Consider the following 17,981-nt stretch of genomic DNA (forward strand, 5'->3'; position numbering starts at 1 on the left):
AAAACTAACATTATAAAAGAAGAGTGCGAAAAATGGGCACCACCGAAAAAAAAACAAACTCTTAAATTCAAGGTGATTCTATCTTATAAAGCCTAAGTTGACTGAGCAATTAAGCCCAAGGAGTATCTCTATACTTAATGACCTAAGCCCAATTGGGTTGGGATTCATTGGCCCAAAACTCGTTAAATGGTCACTTAGAAAGCCCGTTAAAATAGAAAACAATCACCAAGAATTAGAGAGTAGAAAAAATATACATATATATAACACTAACAATTGTTTTTATATACTGTTGTTTTGTATATATGGTCTTGAAAAATAATTTTTGATCAAGAGACTTGAAAGTTATTTAAAACAAAGAGTTAGCATGTTCTTTTCAAAACTTTTTAATTAAATTTCTAAGTTTTGACTTGGTTTTGTATTGCTATAATGAAAAAGATTTTCTAGGGGATTTACATTGGAGTTATATATAAAAATGTTTTCTTGATTATTAACTAGCTTCAATTAGAATGTTTAAATATATCAAGGAAAATCTGTTATTTACTGACTTATTTAACTTGGCAAGTTGACCGAATTTTGTGGGTATATTCACTGCAAACCCTCACGAGACTACAACTCGTCCACTAGGGTAACCTAGGGGTTTAAAGGCTTGTTGTATGCGCTAAATACAACCGCGATTCCTGCGAAAGTGAGTTAGGATTTTCTTTTTATTTTCTTTGCTAGAGGACTAGCAAAAGTTTAGGTGTGGGGGTATTTGATAATCACATTTTATTATAATTTTATACCCTCATTATCTATTTTATATGAATAAATATACTACTAATAATTGTTTTTATCTTTAATTGCAGGTTAATGAAGAATAAATCTTAAACTTGGGAAATGAACTTGATTGCTAAAATCACATGGGCCGAAATTAAAATGTGGACTTGGGCTGCCGAAAATTGATTGGATTTTCTTTTGAAAATCAAAGAAATCATATTGGGCTAAAGAAGAACAAAAAGCAAATTCAAAGGTGGAGATTGTTGCTTGGGGCTCAAGACAAATCCAATGGCTCATATTCATTGAAGATTACTATAAATAGGGGTAGAGAGTGAGGGGTTAGAGGTGTGAAAATTTTGTAAACTCCTTTTGGAGAGGAGGGCTACTCTTAATTGAGAAGGCCTTCCAAAAATTGTAACTTTAGTTGCAATTAATAAAAATAATTTTTTCCTCTTTAAATTTGTTCTTTCTCCTCTTTGTTGAATGATGAGGATGGAGATGAAGAGCAATTTGAAGGTTTGCATTTCTTTTCTCTTTTATTTCTTTTTAGTAATTTCTTTATTATTGCTTATTAGTTAGATTTAAATTCATGCTTGTAGTGTAGATTTATTTTCTTGTCTTTTTTATTTCTTTTTGCACTTTAATTTGTAGAGTAGATTTATTTTTCTTGCATTTAATTTCTGCAATTTATTTTGTAGTTTAGATTTTTATTTTCTTTGTAATTAGATTTATTTCTTGTTCATAGTTTAGATTTTTCTTTTCTTTTTAATTTTGTAATTAGTCTTCTTTTTCTTGTTTTTATTTCTTAAGATGTGAATTTAATTCTTGTAGGAAATTTAGAATTATATGAAACTAGTCTAATTTCCTTTATATTGTATGAATTATTCTCTTGTACTTAAAATGTTCATGTTTAGGATAATCAACTAGAGAACTAATCGGTAGAAGAAGAATTTGATGATCTATGCTTTCCTTAAATGGTTTGATAGGTTATGCTTATGAATTCTAGGATTATTATCATGTTGTTGTTCTTATCATGAATAGTAATTTTAACTTAGATGATAATTTGATAGGTTATACTTTCCTTAAATGGTTTGATAATCTATGCTTAATAAATCTAAGTTGAAATATGATAAAAAGAGAATAGTTTATATTTTGTAATTAAAATTGGTTAGTTGATTATATTCTAAATTTCTTACCTCTTTTGAATCCTTCATCTTAACTTTCTTAAATTTTCCTTTCATTCTTAGTTTTATTTCTTGATTTTATTAATTCATATTTCTTGCCTTATGATTTCATTTATTCTTTAATTCTTCCTTCTCTCCTCTAAAATTCAATTTATTACCTCTTGCATATAAATCAAAACAACCACTCATACAATCACACTTATTCTTTATTCCTAATTGTCACGCACAAAATATAAGAACCAAGTTTAATAATCTCTTAAAATCACCTTCTTCGTGGGATCGATATCTTTTTATACTATAACTTGATAAATTGTGCACTTGCAATTTTGGTACATAATTATGTCGCATCACTTCACAATCCAAAATTAATCTTATCGTCGAACTTCAGAACATCAATTTTCATGTTATTGATGCTCAGACTCTGTATCGCCTTCGTAAGAGACGAACCTGATTTGCTTGCTTCTCCCATGTTATCGATATAACTCTTCAGATAGGAATCCTTCACCGAATTCTTCGAACAAACCTCAAGCTAAACCTGAAGCTCTGATACCACTTATTGTGTGTAGCAAAAATATTGGCAACACTTCTGGCGCACAACAAGAGAGTAAGATCATAACTAAATCCCTATTTTACAAAGAAAATAAGAATCAAAAGTAATATATCTCAACAAAGTGGGATATACACTCTTCCTCTCATCAGATCTAGGACTGACTTGTCGAGGGAACCTAACAAGCTATTACAAATCACAGCAAGACAAACTATTTTTATGTGGTTCGACGAGTTTCCTATGTCCACAAGGTAAGGAGGGAGGAGATCCACTATTAGATAAAGAGAATACAAATGGGTTTACAATCATTTAAGATTTTACAAAAAACCCTCAAACAAACTTTTAAATCTCTCACAATCTCTCTCTCAACTGAGCCAAAAGAGCCTCTGTTTTTCTTGTTGCACGCAGCCCAAGAAAACCCTCTGCCTTTGCATAGCAGCTGAAACTTTGAGCCACCTTTTTTCTTTTGTTCTCTGCATGCTCCCTACCTTCACGCCACCCAAGCCAACGGTTGCACACAACCCCTCTTTTTACTCTCCTGCACAAAACCTTAGGCAAAAAACATTGTTATTTATGCAAGGTAATTGGGTGGGCCAGAAGACAACGTCCAAGTACGAAAAAAAACATCCGTTGTCTTCTATCTCTTCACGTGGAGAAGGTGGACCCCACACACGTTCAACATCTCATACTTTGGCTCTTTACGCGGTTTTGCAGTAGCTTGACATGGGTGGGCCCCAATGGCAACAACTCATTTACAAAACCCATGCTCCTTGCTCTTATTCATGCTTTCCAAATGATCCATCTCCACCCTGTAGGTGTAAATTTTGATCTCCCAAAACATGGATTTTATTTGTATTGATAAGAATAGCTTATTATAAAATAATGAATCGAAATTACAACAAAAGCGGAGGGAATGCCCTCCTTGTTTAACATGGGGACTTTGGTAGCTATAGGACGCCTCGCTCGGTTCTCGCACCGAGTCTGCTTCCCTTGGACGATTCGATCGAGGTTGCTGGCGATCTTCAGTACATAGTAGAAGTTCATGTTGGATGAGTTTGACTATACCCGAGGCCAAACGGCGGCTTGTGCTTGTCGGCTGACTGCTTAGAGAGAGAGAGCTACCATGCACTAGCTTGCAAAGAGCCTAAGAGCCTCAAGTCTGGGAGTTCAGACGAGTCTGTAAAGAGCTACTATGCAAGAGTCTGCAATGAGCTTGAGAGCCTCAAGTCTAAGAGTTCAGACGAGTCTCTTCAAATGAGAGAGCCTTTAGCAAATGAGCCAAGGTTCAACATTTGGAAGATTAGCTAGCTTAAGTAAGCAACAGCCAATCAACCTCTTTCACGTTGGCTGAAAGTGGCTTTAAATAGGCAAGGGATGACATGGGTCATCCCTTAATTTGTAGGATTTGACCACTAGTAGGGGTGAGGGAGCTAACCGCCCTAGCTGTGGGATGGGACCACTTAAGGGGTCCTATCAGCCACCCTATGCTCGCTAGGTGAGGAACGCCATGCTTTCTTCATTGATTCATGGGATTTGACCACTGATTTGACTGTTCCCATACTCCAAGTGGGCAGCTGACAACGCTGGTGGGTTTCTAGTTGTTGGGCTAGCTTCAGCCTTTACAGGTGAGCTTGGGTCTGCAGGCAAGCTTGGGTCTACAGGCGAGCCTGGCGGGCTTTGGCATGTAGGCGAGCCTGGGTGCTACAGGCGAGCTCAGCCTTCAGGCGAGCTGTGCGGGCGAGCCTCGTAGGCGAAGCTGTGCAGGCGAGCTTCGCTTAGTTCGGGCGAGTTCCAATGTTCAGGCGAGCTCTAGCCTTACAGACGGACTTTCTTACAGGCGAACTTCACCCTTTTCAGGCGAGCTTCAGCCTTCAGGTAAGCCTGGATCATGCAGGCAACCTCTGCAGGCGAGCTTGACTTATGCAGGCGAGTTCGACTTATGCAGGCGAGCTCCAGAACATACCACGAAGAACAGGTCATAACTTTCAAACCGTAAGTTAGAATTTGACGAATTATATATGAAAATCGAATCAACTATCTTGACGAGACGGAGCTAACCAAACCTCCAAAGGGGGTTTGCCGCCTCCGTTTTGCCAAATTCCTTACGGTTTGAGAGATATCAACGTTTTTCCCCTTTTTGCTCTTTCGTATGAGGTTTTAGCAGTCTTGTTCTGAACTTCTCTGATAGGGATAAAGGTAATTTTTATTGCCTACAGAACCCCCTCCAAAATTTTTAGACCTGAATCAGGCCGCATAGGGTCTGAAACACTTTAGATATGAAGACATGTAAAGTGATCCCTGCTCAGATAGAGTGAGGAGCCTTCCAACGAGCTCGGTGAAGTTGACCTCTTCACTCGCAGCTGATGATCGCCTTCTAGGATTTTGAGCAAACCCTCAGCTATCAACGGACTTGATTTGTCTTTACCAACTGCCATTTAAGTTGGACTAGCCATGCTCTTGCCTTTAGTATGGTAAGTTGTTGAGAAGCTTCTCTTAGGTTCAATGCTAAGATTTCTCCTCTATCCTTAGCCATTTGAGGTGTTTGGACGTAGGGAGCAGTTTAACCTCGTACACCGGTTGGAGGAAAGGGAAAAGTTTAGCCTCGTATACCAGTTAGAGGTAAGGGAACAGTTTAGCCTCGTATACCAGTTGGAGGTTTGAGAAATAGTTTATACTCGTATACCCGTTGAAGTCTTGAGGAGAAGCTTGTCTTCTCTTGGGGCAAAGATGAACCCTGATTTGTCTTCTCTTAGGGCAAAGACGAATCCTAATTTAGCAGCACATCGCATGGTAGGCCACTATTTGGATAAAGGCACATCACTTGGTAAGCCATTATCAAACAGCAACGCCTTTTGTAGGAAAGACGGTGCTGGGGGAATCAAATAGTTCAGAGACGTATGAGTGTGACGATTGATTATTATAGTAGCCATCGCATGGTAGGCTACTATCCATCGATTGTTTTAAGGATATTAGAACGTTCGGAAAGGATCAGGTCGTTCAGGGACGTATGAGTATGATGACTGATCAGACAACATCATTTGTAGGAATGACGGTGTCGGCTATCAGAGGTGATCGTTAGCCTGATAGGAATTGCCGTGATTGGAGCAATTTTTTGGACCTACCGCTCCATTGAAGAGAGTCGGTAAGTAGATTCTGGTCAGAGGTGTGATGTTAACATGATAGAGATTGTCACGATCGGAACGACTTTGAGGATCTACCATCCTATTGAAGAGGATTGGTAAGTTGATTTTGTCAGAGGTGTAGTGTTAACATAACAGTGGGAGTTGTCCCATCGTCCTATTGGAGAGGATCGACGGGAGAAATTTGGAGGAGACTATCAGAGGTAATGGTTAACTGTCCCATCGTCCTATTGGAGAGGATCGACGGGAGAAATTTGGAGGAGACTATCAGAGGTAATGGTTAACTTGATAGTCTTACCAGATCCATCGTCCAGTTGAACGAAACTGATGGAGAAATGGCTATCAGAGGTGACAATTAACTTGATAGTTCCGGGGTCCCACCGTCTTATTAGAAAGGATTGGCGAGGGAATTTGGCTTTGGTCCTAACTGTAGGAAGGTTTGACCAAGTAGAAGATTTGGGATGCATCGGACTGTGAGAAGGATTGATCGTTCAGAAAGCAGACCTCTCATTCTTGGAAAGCATCTAGAGGGGAAGTGGTTTCCACTACCAAAGTGAAATTTATTTGGTCATCATCTCCTTCAAATCCACATGGCTCTTCAGCATTCATACGCTCGAGCATGCTCTCGACTTGTTCTCCTTGGCAGATTAAGTCTTTCCACGAGCAAGCTATGACTGCACCCATGTTAGATAGGGTATCGATGGAGAGATAGTTCCAGCACATCTAAATGAGAGTGGCCTCAGAAACTTGATCATGTGTATACAGTGATCGATTCTTGAACCTCTTGGCAAAGTCACTTACTGACTCTGTCTTCATCTGCTTTACAGTTAGTAGGGTGGCCACAGATATTTCTTCATCATCGTCGAAGAATCTAGCCATGAAGAGCTGTTCCATGTCCTTCTAGCAGGTGATGGATTCAGGCTCCAATCTGCGGAACCATTCAAAAGCGACCCTCTTGAGGGTGCCAATGAACAATCGAGTCATAATGAGATCATTCCCTACTATGTGTCCAATTTGCGTCTAGAAGTAGTAGATGTGCTGGGTAGGAGAATCCTTACCATCGAACTGCAGGAGGTCTAGTGGCTTGAACTTCGCCGGGTAGGAGACTGTATCCCATTCGATTGGATATGGTCTGACAACCCCCAGCTTGTTCATATGCTTTTGGAGCTTTAAGGCATCGAGTTGGCTTTGGAACTCATCCAGCCTTTTGTTCCTTGGATTATGATCCGAAGATGACGCTCCTCTAGATGACTCGGATGAGGAGTGAGAAGGAGTAGGCATCCGCTCTTTGTGCTTCGAGGATTTATACGAAGCATGTGAAGTCCTCTCTCTCTTCTTCTTCTTCTCGCTCAGAAGCTCCTCCAACATCTCCTTCAGGGAGTTGATGGTTGCTTATTGCTCGTCGAGTCTCCTAGATATCTCATCAGGGATGTTGGTCATGTGCACATTTGCATGCTCACCCTAAACTGAGCTTGAGGTTTGCGATGTCGCCACTGCTGAGCAATCATCGTCATCGCCATCAGTGACGGGTGCTAGACACATGTAGTCAAACGGAATGGCTACCCCTATTTGGGCGTGAGTGCATTGGCGGATACCTTCACGCTCAATGGCCTTAGATTTTCCCGTCACATTGATAGTTGCGGCGGGGAGCTCCAGATCATCGGAAGATCGTCTCCTCTGATGATTGCGTCTCTGGCGGAGAGGACTCGGCTTAGGAGACTATTGAGAAAGCCTTCCAAACACTAATGACTTTGGCTCCTTGGAACATCGGCAATCCGCAAGTATTGCCTGGATGAGTCTCTCGCAATGGCACTGAGGGTTTTGTCTCATGAAGAGTTCGTTTGTGAATCAGATGATCCCTGAGATCCCCTGCAGATTGATGGTGGAAACCCCCAATGTCGAAAGGACCAAGTGCGCAATCGCATGGAGGAGACTAAAAGGAGTCGGAATGAGGACACCTGGAAAATTCCCTAAGTGTCGGATCCATCCGACCTTGCTTGTCCCGGCAAGGTCTAGAATATGGGTGAGCTCCAGCTGACTGTAGGCGAGCTCGAGCATTTGAGCGACCTTCAGCCGACTGCTAGTGAGGTCTGGCTGATTGGTCGTTCAGGCGAGGTTCAAGGCAAGCCTGAGCCTTAGCTGACTGCTGGCGCTCAAATGAAGGAGACTCGAGGGAGACCAAATGGGAACACTTGGGAAATTTTCCAAGTGTTGAATTCAGGCGACCTTGCCTAGACAAGTGAGCTTGGGCCCATTGGCGAAGTTTGCCTATCTGTTCATTCAGGCGAGGTTTACGTGGTCGGCGACCTTGAGCCTGTTGGCGAGGTTCATCCTCTAGTTCTTTCAGGCAAGGTTCGCCTATTTAGCGTGCTACAGCCACTTACAGGTGGGGTCGAGCTATTACGCGAGCTTGGTGTGGTCTGCCTATCTGGCATACTTGAGCTCGTCGACAAGGCTCAGTCTGGCAAGGTTCGCCTGTTGGGCGAGCAGCAGCTTTGCCTTTCTGGCGAAGGTTGGCTTGCGGGCGAAGTTGGGCCGTTAGGCGAGCTTGATGAAGTCCGACTGTTTGAGCTTGCAGGCGAGTTTGGGCTGTCAGGCGAGCTTGATGAAGCCCGTTTGAACTGCTGAGTTCACCAGATTTGCGAAGTTCGCCACAATTGGGAGCTGATTGATGTAGTTCACCAGAATTGGGAACTTGTCATTCGTCCTTGGCATCAATCGCATTGGGGGGAATGGCACCCCCAGTGATTACTCGGGTAAAGCTCTCGATTTGCTTGGGCTGATTTACATGCATAACCTTTCGGTGTTTGTGTGACATTTTGCCGCAAGAGGAAGTCGAAGACAAGTATTCTTCGTACTTCGTTTGATCGAACTCAATGAAGAGGGACTCGATGATAGTCTCTTCCGCAACTTCGTCGAACTGCACCACCACCAATTCATCTAAATGAACGGTTTCTCCCAGTGTGGTCGCCATCTTTTGTAAGTGTACATTTTGATCTCCCGAAACAGGGACTTTGTTTTTATTGATAAGAATAGCTTATTACAAACTAATGAATCGAAATTATAACAGAAGCGGAGGGAATGCCCTCCTTGTTTAACATGGGGACCGAGTCTGCTTCCCTTGGACGATTCGATCGAGGTTGCTAGCGAGCTTCAGTACACAGTAGAAGCTCGTGTTGGATGAGTTCGACTATACCCGAGGCCAAACGGGGGCTCGTGTTTGTCGGCTGACTGCTTAGAGAGAGAGATATCATGCACTAGCTTGCAAAGAGCCTAATAGCCTCAAGCCTGGGAGTTCAGACGAGTCTGTAAAGAGCTACTATGCAAGAGTCTGCAATGAGCTTGAGAGCCTCAAGTCTGAGAGTTCAGACGAGTCTCTTCAAATGAGGGAGCCTTTAGCAAATGAGCCAAGGTTCAACCTTTGGAAGATTAGCTAGCTTAAGCAAGCAACAGCCAATCAACCTCTTTCACGTTGGCTGAAAGTGGGTTTAAATAGACAAGGGATGGCATGAGTCATCCATTGATTTGTGGGATTTGACCACTAGTAGGGGTGAGGGAGCCAGCCACCCTAGCTATGAGATGTGATCACTTAGAGGGTCCTATCAGCCGCTCTATCCTCGCTAGGTGAGGAGCGTCATGCTTTCTCCCTTGATTCATGGGATTTGACCACTGATTTGACTGTTCCCATACTCTAAGTGGGCGGCTGACAACGCTGGTGGGTTTCTAGTTGTTGGGTGAGCTTCAGCCTTTACAGGCGAGCTTGGGTCTGCAGGCGAGCTTGGGTCTACAGGCGAGCCTGACGGGCTTTGGCATGTAGGCGAGCCTGGGTGCTACAGGCGAGCTCAGCCTTCAGGCGAGCTGTGCGGGCGAGCCTCGTAGGCGAAGCTGTGCAGGCGAGCTTCGCTTAGTTCGGGCGAGTTCCAATGTTCAGGCGAGCTCTAGCCTTACAGACAGACTTCCTTACAGGCGAACTTCACCCTTTTCAGGCGAGCTTCAACCTTCAGGTGAGCCTGGATCATGCAGGCGACCTCTGCAGGCGAGCTGCAGAACATGACACGAAGAACAGGCCATAACTTTCAAACCGTTAGTCGGAATTTGATGAATTATATATGAAAATCGACTATCTCGATGAGACGGAGCCAACCAAACCTCCAAAGAGGGTTTGCCGCCTCCGTTTTGCCAAATTCCTTATGGTTTGAGAGATATCAGCGTTTTTCCCCTTTTTGCTCTTTCGCATGAGGTTTTAGCAGTCTTGTTTTGAACTTCTCTGATAGGGATAAAGGCAATTTTTATTGCCTACACACCCCAAGAACTGCATCCACAAACCACCAATTCCTAACCTCCTCAAGCTTCGTCTCCCACCAGCTCATTCTCCCTAACAATCTCCCCTCAAACCTCTATAAACCTAATTCTTAATTTAAGCAAATCAAACTTAATTTGACCATCATAATACCAATATCTTAGAATAAAATGATTTTCACATAGAACAATTAATTAAGAGAGCGTACCATGATCCATGATTAGAATATTAACGAGAAATTGACTACAAGAAGAACTGTGATGAAGACTTGAATTTCTCTCTCTTAGCCCTTTTGATTCTACGTATTTTCTTGATGGAGAGAAAAAACTATATCTTATTATGGATAGAGAGAGAACCAACTCTTAAATAGAATCTTTTTTATCTCTATGTTCCATCAACGTGAGCATTTATTTGACAATTTTTTCTTAACTGACCAATAAAAATTTAGCACTTAATATTATTAAACTTTAATTATCTTTTAAATAAACTAAAATATAAATATTTTTAAATAAAAATGTGGGCCACTAAAACAATAAAATCTAACATTCTCCCACTTGGCCCATGTATCATAATTTAAAGCATGGTTTAGTAATACAACATAATATGCATAGTATAAGCTAATTCCATCATTACATTGATCAAACCATCAATCATCATTAAGTAGAAAATTAATAAGGATCATGGCGGTCGTACGCGGTTAACTAATAAGGATCACGATATTAGTTTTAAATTTAACATGACCTGCAATGAGATTTATCATAATGGTCCAACAATAATGTCCTTGTCAGAGACATATCCTGTTAGTACTCATGTAATCATTCATGTATATACTAACAATAAGAAACATGATGCATTAATATATCAGAAATAATATTTAGATAAGTTCAAAGTGTCAAATATATATAGAACATAAACTTTACATAAAAGTTAGTAATGATTTTCAATAATGCTCATTCTTTTGACATGTTCATTAAATGTCTTTGGTGGTAGTCCTTTTGTTAACGGATCTGCAATCATGAGATTGGTGCTAATGTGCTCAATTGACACCCTTTGTTTATGAACTTCTTCTTTAACGGTAAAGTATTTCAATTCTATATGTTTAGCACCCTTCGAATACTTGTCTTTTTTAGAAAAAAAACTGTTGTAGCATTATCACAATAAATTTTCAGCAGTTTGGCAATACTGTTAACAATTCCAAGTTCTAAAATAAAATTCCACAGCCATAATCTATGAACAGTGGCCTCAAAGCATGGCATAAACTCTGCCTCTATAGTCGATGCAGCAATGACAGACTGCTTCGTACTTTTCCATGAGATCGCTCCTCCAGCTAAAAGGAACAAAAATCAAATGTGGATTTTCTTGTATCCAAACATCCAGTAAAATCTGAATTCGAATATCCAATCACCTCAAGGTGATCAGATCTCCTATAAGTGAGCATATGATCCTTTGTTCCTTGCAAGTATCTTAATACCTTCTTTGCAGCTTTCTAATGATCCAAACCTGGGTTACTTTGATATCTACCTAGCATTTCGATAGAGAAACTAATATCTAGCCTTGTACAAACCTGAGCATACATCAAGCTCCTAATGATAGATGCATAAGGAATTTGTTCCATTTGTTTGTATTCCAATTCATTCTTTGGACATTGCATAAGACTTAATTTATCTCCTTTCTGAATTGGAACAACAGATGCATATATATTTCCATCTGGAACCTCTCTAGAACTTTATTAATATATGATTCTGAGATTACCCTAACAATCCTTATGATCTGTCATAGAATATTTTAATTCCAATCACATAGGATGTCTCACCCATATCTTTCATTTCGAAGTTCTTAAGAAAGAGATATTTTGGTCTTGTGTAGCAAGCCAAGATCATTAGTAGCAAGCAAGATATCATTAACATACAGAATAAGAAATATAAACTTGCTCCTACTGATTTTTAGATATATACATCGATCAACGGTGTTTTCTTTAAATCCAAAAGATGTGATAGTATCATTAAACTTAAGATAACATTGTCGGAAAGCTTGTTTGAGTCTGTATATTGACCTATTAAGTTTACACACCATGTGCTCCTTTCCTTCAACTTGAAAACCCTCGGGTTGGTCTATGTAAACTTGTTCATCTAAATTTCCATTTAGAAATATAGTTTTCGCATCCATTTGATGTAGCTCTAAGTCATAATGAACCACCATAGCCATAATAATTCTAAATGAATCCTTTTTTAAAACAGGAGAAAATATTTCTTTATTATAGTCAATGCTATCCTTCTGAGTAAAACCTTTGGCAATGAGTCCAGCCTTATATCGTTCAACATTGCCATTTGAGTTGTGTTTGGTCTTAAAGACTTATTAACACCCAACTCTTTTACAACCTTCAGGCAACTCTACAAGATCCCAAACTTCATTATACTCTATTAATTACAACTCATCTTTCATGGCATCAAACCATTTATTATAATTATAACTTTTCATGGCCTATGAAAATGAAACTGAATCTTTTTCAATTCCAAGGTCAAATTCTGACTCTTTAGATAAACCACATAATCATCAGAAATAGCAGATTTTTTCTGTCTTTGAGACTTTTCTTAATGCTACTTCTTCATGGGGTATATCCATTATAGGTTCATTGGTAACAACTTCTTCATAGAGTGTTTGATCATTTATTTGTTGTTCTTGTAAGTCGTTAAACTATTCAACAACTGTAGGAACAACAACTTGAGAAGAAGTTATAAGTAAAGGAACATGCACTCTAACTTCTTGAATTTTTACTTTACGTGGTTCCATACTCCTACTAATGTGTGACGCCCCTGGGTTCACACAAGGCTGCAGTCCGAGGTGAAACCAAGGATGTCAAACCTGCCATGCACTACACCGTGCAATAACATGTTTCACCATCACAATTTTTATCACTCTAGTGGGTCAATAATAGGTGTAGGTACAAAAGCAAGTAAAAGATACTACAAGAGATAACTGATGAAACGATAGAGATCAAATAGTATTCCATCATCCAACATACAGGAATATAAAGTCAATGTTTGAAAGGAACAAACTGGAGTTCTTAATACATCTCAAATACAACAAGTCTAAACAAAGGAAATAAGGCACACAGCCTTTACAACATCTAGAATAAAGTCCTCAAATGTATAAACAAAGTCTATAGTGGAGCTCCAAAATAAAGCATAGCTAGAATAGATAGTCGAACACTAAAGTGTGTCGCCATCAACCTGCGACTCTCCGGGCTCCTGGCTCGTGACCTGAAAGGGGGAGGGACAACGAGCGTCAAAGCGCTAGCGAGCAACATCACAACTAACCCCAAGGGAGAGGGCTCATTGGATAAGAAAAATACAGTTATCACAAAGTATATGTACACATATAAACAATTACCCTAACAATAAACAATGGGTCTTAGTACTTATGAAGTTTCAAGACGGGCATAGGTACGTCGAGCGAAATAATCCAAACAAGGAAACCCTCATGTATATACCTTATATCCCAAATTGAAAATCCCTAAGTGCCAAACCCGGAGTCTAATATGTAAACAGAAATAAGCAAAAAGAAATTTACAACATGTCTCCGAACATATATATATACGTCCCACATAATTACCATGTCGTATTTGACATAAGTGTCATATCATACTCTCAATATATGTGGTGTCATATTCTTCATAAGTGTCATGTCATAACCCATGTGAAATGTCGCATGCATGGTTAATAATGATGTCCAGTACATGAATTAGATATAGAGATTTCCCAACACATGAGATAAATGGATAATTGCCCAACACGAGGACTGAAATGGATTATAGTCCAACACGAGGACTTCTATGGATTATAGTCCAACACGAGGACTGTGCAACTGAGCAAGTATTAGTGATATACAAGGCATGGTTTACTTATGCAAAACTCACACTCAACTCGTCGTGTGATTCTAGGCAAGTATTTCAGGCCATCTATCATGCATAGATGCTTAGTACAACTGAAGATCAAAGTTAGGTGATCGAGGCAAGCGCTCTAACGAGTGTACTATACAGCAGAAACAAATAGGGCAGGAAAAACTGTGCGGCGGTCGACTTCAGAACCCACTCCGGTCAACCGCTCGCAGGCCTGAGAACTACTAGGCTCAGAAACTGAGCGACGGTCGACCGCAGAGGTCATGCCGGTCGACCGCCCAAAGCGCAGAAACGATTCTGCAGGCAGGAACGCGCGACGGTCGACCGCTGAGTCCTATGCGGTCGACCGCTGGGCGGACAGAACCTCATTCTGGGTTCTGTCAGCTACCGAACTCATACAAAAACTTGGGGATTTCTATACCCATTATACTATAACCTTTTAATAGAGAACCATGGCAATAAACAACAAGTTTAAATGGTTAAAACCTCATTATCAAAAATCCCAAACCTTAAACAACATGATTTTAAAAGTTCTTAAATAGTAAAAATGAGTTTAACTCTCATAAAAGTGTTTCAGATCAAAAACTCATTTAATTAAACATCATTAGTGAACTTTTTAAGACTGAAATATATGATTCTTGCATCCCATGCCATAAGATCTACTTATCTACACAAAAATACGATTTTGGGCTCAATAAAAACCGAATAAAACTCAAATCCAAGCATAAAAAGGAAATGGGATGAAGTTGGGCGAGATGTTACTCGCCTACGACGAAAACGAAGCCCTAGATCTGGAGGAAGATGATCCCTCTCGCTGAATCCACCAACAATTCGCTGAAAAGCCCTCCAAAGCTCCTCCAAATCACCAAGGAGTGAGAAACTAGGGTTTGAGGGGGAGAGAGGGGGCTAGGGTTCTGATTTCAGATGAGAAATGGGGCTCTTTAGGGTATGATAGTATATATACTAACCCCACAACCCGACCCGAACCCGACCCGAAACCCATTAAGACCCAACACAGAACAACTCTCTGCCTGCTGTGCGGTCGACCGCCGCGCCTTGCGCGGTCGACCGCACAGCAGGAGAAAAGTCTCCTGTGTGCCCGACTGCTGTGCGGTCGACCGCCGCGCACATCGCGGTCGACCGTACAGCAGAACAACTGCCTGCTATGCCTTCTATCACATGCTGATCAATCCCCTTGATTTCTCTAACATAGAAATTCTTGCTAGGCTCCCAAACACTATTTATCACATTTATTTAACATATATATATGGTTATTCATCTCAAAAGAACATGCACTCTAACTTCTTGAATTTTTACTTTACGTGGTTCCATACTCCTACTAATGTCACCATTTTTAATGAAACTGGCATTTCCAGTTTCAACAATTCTTGTACCATGGCCAAGACAATAAAATCTATATACTTTAGATTTCTCTGGATAAGCAATAAAGAAACCACTGGTTGTTCTTGAGTCTAGTTTCTTTTCATGTGGATTAAAAGTTCATATTTCCGTAGGACAACCCCAAACATAAAGGTGTCTTAAACTGGGTTTTCTTCTCGTCCACAGTTCGAAAGGTGTCTTTGAAACTGCCTTACTAGGAACCCTGTTTAACAAATACATGGCGGTTTTTAAAGCATGCATCCACAATGACAAGGGTAAAGAAGAATAACTCAACATACTCCTAACAATGTCCATTAGTGTATGATTATACCTTTCCGCAACACCATTTTATTGCGGGTTTTACTTGGCATCCCGTACTGAGCGCATATGCTATGTTTTTCAAGGAATTTAGCAAATGGACCAGGGCATTGTCCAGTTTCATCATACTTTCCATAATATTCACTACCTCTGTCAGATCTAACAATTTTTACTTTTTGTCTAATTGTTTTTCAACCTCATTAATAAACACCTCTAGGATATCTACTTTTTAAGATTTTTCATGCAACAAATAGATATATCCATAACGTGAAAAATCATCAATAAAGAAGATAAAATATTTTTCTTTACCAAAGGATGGAACATCAAAAGGTCTGCATATATCAATATGTATAATTTCAAGGATCTGTGTGCTTCTTGTAGTTGCTTTCTTAATGGTGTGGTTTGTATGTTTTTCTTTAATACAATCCACATGAATACCAAGATCGGTAAAATCCAAATTAGGAAGGATTTTATTCTTTACAAGTTTTTGTATTTTCTCTTTGGATATGTGTCCCAAACATTTATGCCATAAGTAAGCTAAACTTTCATCCACTAAATCTTGTTTAGTTCCAACATTATGATGTAAGCTTAACAGAGTTTCAACAAAAAGGTCATCAAGCTTTAATTCTTATAAACCATCAGAAAGAACACCAGAACCAATAAAATGATTATGCTTAAATAAATTAAAACATCCATTCCCAAATTTAAAAGAGTATCCACTCGTATCAAGTTTAGATAAAGAAACTAAGTTTTGAGAAACAATAAGAACATAAAAGGTTTCGAAAAGATCTAAGTGATGCCCAGTGTCTAAAATCAAGCGATAGGTTCCAATGACCTTAACTGGAACTTTGACTTGATTTCCCATGAAGATGAACTTTTCATTTTGATTTATGGTTTGGATCGTAAGGAATCCTTACATCATATTTGAAACATGAGTGGTACAACCAGAATCAATACACCAAGTATTATAAGGAACTTCTGCCAAATTTGATTCAAAACATACAAAAGTAATAGTCTTACATTTCTTTTTGAACCATGCCTTACGTTATAGGCAATTTTTTTGATAGTTTTCAAGCTTTTTGCAGAAATGATACTTATCATTCTTGTGTTCCTTCTTGTTGATTTGGACATGTGACACATTAACTTTCAGTGGTCCTTTCTTGCCCTTTTCATTCTTCTTTCCTGGTTTCTTTCCAGCTCCTTGATGATCCATGAGATTAATTGAGTGAATTCCTTATGTCCAACCTCCCAAACTTTACCACTAGGCCAAGTGTCCCAAAGTATTCATTTTACTCAAAATATATATAGATATATATCTCAATGAATAAACAGGTAATCCTTTAAATAAAGAATATTGGAAGTAATGGAATTAGTGAATTCAATACAACTCCTTTCAATAAACAGTGAAAACATTTAATTAGTAAATTCAAAACTCAATCGAATTAACGGTAATGGAACAATTTGACAAGAAACAAGAATCTTGATGAAAAATCATAAGTTCTTTAATCAATGCTCTAATATCACATGTAAACCTAATTCTTAATGTAAGCAAATCAAACTTAATTTTGAATGATCATCATAATACCAATATCTTAGAACAAAATAATTTTCACAAAGAACAATTAATTAAGAGAGCGTACCTTGATCCATGATTAGAATCTTGATGAGAAATTGACTATAAGAAGAACTGTGATCAAGACTTGAATTTCTCTCTTAGCCCTTTTGATTCTACGTATTTTCTTGATGGAGAGAAAATTGTGTCTTATTATGAGTAGAGAGAACCAAGTCTTAAATAGAATCTCTTTTATCTCCACGTTCCATCAACGTGAGCAGTTATTTGACAATTTCTTCTCAATTGACCAATAAAAATTTAGCACTTAATATTATTAAACTTTAATTATATTTTAAATAAACTAAAAAATAAATATTTTAAAATAAAAATGTGGGCCACTAAAAAAATAAAGTCTTAACAACCTCCACTTTCCCCTTCATCGCCTCCGCCAACTAAATTAAAGCCTCTCCTCTTCACGTACCTTATAACCAACACTATCCACCTCAATCTTCTCCCCGATCACTTTCCATAGTTGCTTCCACTTGAAAACATCATTATTACTACAATTGGAAGCCTCGTTCTTCGTGTTCGGATTGACTACCGCCCAATCTGGTGCTCGATGATCAATCCGCGTCCGGAGCGTCACTGTATCCCATCCCAGACGACACTGCTCTCAGGAAACCTAAGCAGCACCTTCTCCTTCTTACAGATCACAGCGTGAACATAGAGAGTCGGAACCATATTCATCAAGCACGTAGTCAAAAAGCCAAACATTATAGTTGGCCGATGCACGGACCACGACACACTCTACCATTCATCTTCACAATCTCTCCGAGAAGTACATTCTCTTGATCATAATAGAAGTTGGGGGAGTTTAGAAGGGGAAGGTCTTCGTAAAACGGCGGC

At 39.5% G+C, this 17,981-nt stretch overlaps 1 pseudogene; it reads right to left on the minus strand.

Moving 5' to 3' along the window:
* The window catches only part of LOC109847039, a 23,895-nt pseudogene continuing 9,149 nt past the window's right edge, over positions 3,236-17,981 (minus strand).

Source organism: Asparagus officinalis, chromosome 7 (assembly GCF_001876935.1).
Source record: "Asparagus officinalis chromosome 7, Aspof.V1, whole genome shotgun sequence".
NCBI classification, from domain to species: Eukaryota; Viridiplantae; Streptophyta; class Magnoliopsida; order Asparagales; family Asparagaceae; genus Asparagus; species Asparagus officinalis.